Source organism: Salvelinus fontinalis, chromosome 16 (assembly GCF_029448725.1).
Source record: "Salvelinus fontinalis isolate EN_2023a chromosome 16, ASM2944872v1, whole genome shotgun sequence".
Classification (NCBI taxonomy): domain Eukaryota; kingdom Metazoa; phylum Chordata; class Actinopteri; order Salmoniformes; family Salmonidae; genus Salvelinus; species Salvelinus fontinalis.
The window spans coordinates 11,709,180-11,713,532 of NC_074680.1; the positions used below are offsets into that span (position 1 = coordinate 11,709,180).

The 4,353-nt window shown below is 41.2% G+C and overlaps 1 pseudogene; it reads right to left on the reverse strand.

The window, feature by feature from the left end:
- Positions 1-2,799: 2,799 nt before the first annotated feature.
- On the reverse strand, positions 2,800-4,353 carry LOC129812487 (stonustoxin subunit beta-like; annotated as a pseudogene).

The following is a 4,353-nucleotide window of genomic DNA, read 5'->3' on the forward strand; positions in this document are numbered from 1 at the left end:
TATTTCTTGATACCCAGATTCTGTTGTAAAAACTGCAGTCGCCCAAGTATTCACCAAGACACAGGACCATGTTTGTTTGTGTGTGTGTCTTTTCCAGGTATGTCACGCAAGTATTTTAATGCAGCAATTCTCAACTGATGGGTCGCGACGCACATTTGGGAGGTTTTGAGTGGGTCTCGGGTGTCTGAGTAATTAAAAGAAAAATACAATTATAATTATTTATTTATTTTTGATGAAAAAAATACTCCAGTCTGAACTTAAATGACTTAAACCAGGTAGAATGTGTGTATAAATGATAATGAACGTAATTTATTTTATAACTGAATCTCTGAAAAAATGTTGTCAACATAGAGCTATTAGCAGCACTATTTGTTGGATTTTGTGGTCTCAAGTGAGTGAGTTTATTAACATTCTTCATCAAGAATATGGACAAAATTGTATTATTGACAATGAAAGAGGTGGGAATGTTGTTCCCTTGTCATTTTATTGTGGGGCTTGCAAAGCAAAAGCCCCACTTAACTCTTCAACGTACTTCTGACTTTTTATGATATTATACGTTTATTATTGTATCTCATAGGACTGCATGTTTTAGTTTGCATCACCATTTATGGAGATCCTGTTATAAGAACTGCAGTCACCAAGTACTCAACAACATACTGTCTGTGTGTGTGTGTCTTTTACCAGCAATTAAAGATATCAAGAGTGAGAAACAAAGCGCTCCTCTGTCAGCCTCCTTCCATTTGAGAAAAAATAGAGATCATTTAGAAGACTTTACAGTAGTGATACGCAGGGTTGGAAAAAGAGGAGGAGATGTTATCTGAACCGCCTGAAGAAAGGAAGAGAGATGAATGATGAACCTGGGATGATAAAATGGGGGTTCGAAATAGAATGCAAACAACGCTGGAGTTTTTAGGAATGATGAAGTTTGAGTGTTACGTTCTAAGTGAATCCAACCATGTACAGAGCAGTGACTAGGTCGAGAGAGGCATTGTCGGGTGAAAGAGAGGACCAAGGCGCAGCGTGATATAGATACATCTTTTATTTGAGAAGATGAAAATGAACACGAACACTAATTCACACTAAACAAAAACAACAAAGACGCTACAAACGAAAGTGCAGACACAAGCTACTAATGTCAAACATAGACAATTACCCACAACCTACCTAATGCCTATGGCTGCCTAAATATGGCTCTCAATCAGAGACAACTAATGACAGCTGTCTCTAATTGAGAACCAATCCAGGCAACCATAGACATACATAAACACCTACACTGAACACAACCCCATGAAATCTACAAAAAAAACTAGACAATACAAACACCCTATATGAGACAAAAACACACAAACATCCCCCATGTCACACCCTGACCTAAAATAAAGAAAACAAAGATAACTAAGGCCAGGGCGTGACAGGCATGGAGGATATGCATTTTAAAATGAGGGAACTCGCTATCTAGCAAATTAAATTGATAAACAACCGGTATTAGCATGCTATAACAAAACAAAATTTTCAGTCAAGTTGCATTTGTAAATCTTTTATTCAACTCAATTTTTCTAAATAAATCTGACATGAACAGGATATTCCATTCAGTGTATTGAGTTCATACAGAAAGAGAATTACAGTTACAACAATGACATAATTAAACATTAACATAAACATTTATAAAAACCAAGGATAAGAAATGACGAGATCCCTGCTTGAGATCGCTCCAAATTAAACGTTTTTACAGTGCAGTGTGGTCAACTACGATGGAATACATTCAACTACAGTGGTCAACTACAGTGGAGTATATGGTCAACTACAGTGGGGTATATTCAACTAAAGTGGTCAACTACAGTGGAGTCTATGGTCAACTACAGTGGGGTATATTCAACTACAGTGGTCAACTATAGTGGAGTATATTCAACTACAGTGGTCAACTACAGTGGGGTATATTCAACTTCAGTGGTAAACTACAGTGGAGTATATGGTCAACTACAGTGGGGTATATTCAACTACAGTGGTCAACTATAGTGGAGTATATTCAACTACAGTGGTCAACTACAGTGGGGTATATTCAACTACAGTGGTCAACTACAGTGGAGTATATGGTCAACTACAGTGGGGTATATTCAACTACAGTGGTCAACTACAGTGGAGTATATGGTCAACTACAGTGGGGTATATTCAACTACAGTGGTCAACTACAGTGGAGTATATGGTCAACTACAGTGGGGTATATTCAACTACAGTGGAGTATATGGTCAACTACAGTGGGGTATATTCAACTAAGTGGTCAACTACATTGGAGTATATTAATGATGATGTACGGTACATGAACAGATGTTAACTCATGACTTGAGTGTGTTTACGTGTGTGTGGTCAAGTTCAACGTGAAACCTATTCCGTCATGACACATGGTTGTGTTTGAACAGGAGTTTGACTTCCCTGACAGTTTTCAACTCTTGACTTGAGTGTGTGTACGTGTGTGTGGTTGAGTTCAAAGTGAAACCTATTCCGTCATGACTGTAACGTGTGCACTGGGAGTCGGGAAGCAAGTTCAGGGAGTGAATAAATGAAACGTAACAAGAACCACGAACAACGCACAGACATGAAACAGAAACAATGAACCCTGGGGAAGGAACCAACGGGAGTGACATATACAGGGCGGGTAATCAAGGAGGGGATGGAGTCCAGGTGAGTGTCATTAAGCGCAGATGCGCGTAACGATGCTGACAGGTGTGCACCATAACGAGCAGCCTGGTGACCTAGAGGCCGGAGAGGGAGCACACTTGACAATGACACATAGTTGTGTTTGAACAGGAGTTTGACTTCCCTAAAGACTCAGGTGTTGCTCCAGGACAGAGGAGGCTGTTCTACCCGTCCCAGGGACACTGACGAGTCGAGCCGAAGCCGAAACCCTGGGTAGAAGGGTTCAGTGAATGTGGCGTAGAATGTGTACAGGTGGGTGAGTGTTTTGGATGAGACACTGTAGAAGGAAAGAGTGCCGGCCACCCTGTCCAGATACACTCCTACTCTGTTAGAGTGGGAGAAGGAGGCAGGTATCCTAGTGGTCTTATTATTGTGATGGGCTTAACATTTGTTATGCGAGTAGAATAGAATCCATGACTTGTCATTGTGTCCAAGACTTGAATCGTGACCTCCCTGCCTCCTGCTGATTCCTTTATATGTCACTCCTATCCCAGCCCCATCCCTCCACTCTACCTCCCAGTAACAGCGCCCACACAGCTCCTCTTTTCACAGCACCTGTGGCTCTATCTGAAATATATCTGGGTGATCAGGATACTGCTGCTCCTCTTTCTCCTGTGTCACCTTTCTCTTCTCTTCAGGCAGTGAGAGCAGTTTGTGTACTGTGCGTGTGTCCAGTGTGAGCTCACAGGCATCTGATGGGGGAGACCAAGGAACAATACATTTACAAATCATCATTATTCACTTTGGAATGATTGCTCTATTTTTTTTTACTTTTAATGAAATAACATAATTTTTCTACTTACATCTCTTTTGCCCAGGTTTATCAGCCCTGCACTCTCCACGGTCCATACTACGGCACGCGCACGCACATGTGATTGACATATGCATGCGCACGCACACAACAGCCTATGTGGGCCTATGCAGTGCTGTGTGTAAACTGAGCTTTTTGACGAAGAGAGAAAGAGGGTCAAAATATTATACATAGACGCTAACTGTATAATTCCGTGCATTGCTAGATATTCACCTAAATAATCAACTTACTTTAGTTTGAAGTGTGGGTCCTTCAATCTAGCAGAGAGTCGTCTCTCTCTAGAGTCTCCTGGGCAGTTGAAGATCAGGTCTAGCTCTCTCATGTGTGAGGGGTTTGACTTCAGAGCTGAGGCCAGAGAAGCACAGCCTTCCTCTTTGACTCCACAGAATGACAACCTAGCAGAGAGTTTAATATGATTTCAATGACACCACTACCCTCTGCCGGTGGACCAAGTGCTCTGTATTTCGCCCTTTTCCATGACACGGTTTCTTATTCCCAGAAATATTCCATATCTTTATGAAAGTCAACACATTATTTGATATAATTAATTTAAAGTTATTTGTTTGGAAACTATGAACATTCAGTTTAGCTGAACCAAAAAACACTGGGCCAATATTGTGCCCTAAAAGCCATGTGAAAGAATTGTGAAAAACTATGTTGAACAAGTACAGCAAGACTTACCTCAGTATCTCAAGTTTACTGTGTGCATTCTCCAGTCCAGCAGAAAGCAGCTTCACTCCTGAATCCAGCAGATCATTGTCACTCAGTTCCAGCTCTCTCGGGTGTTGAGAATTAGAGCTGAGAGCTGAGGCCAGAGCCTCACAGCAGTTGGAGGTAGGTCTACACAT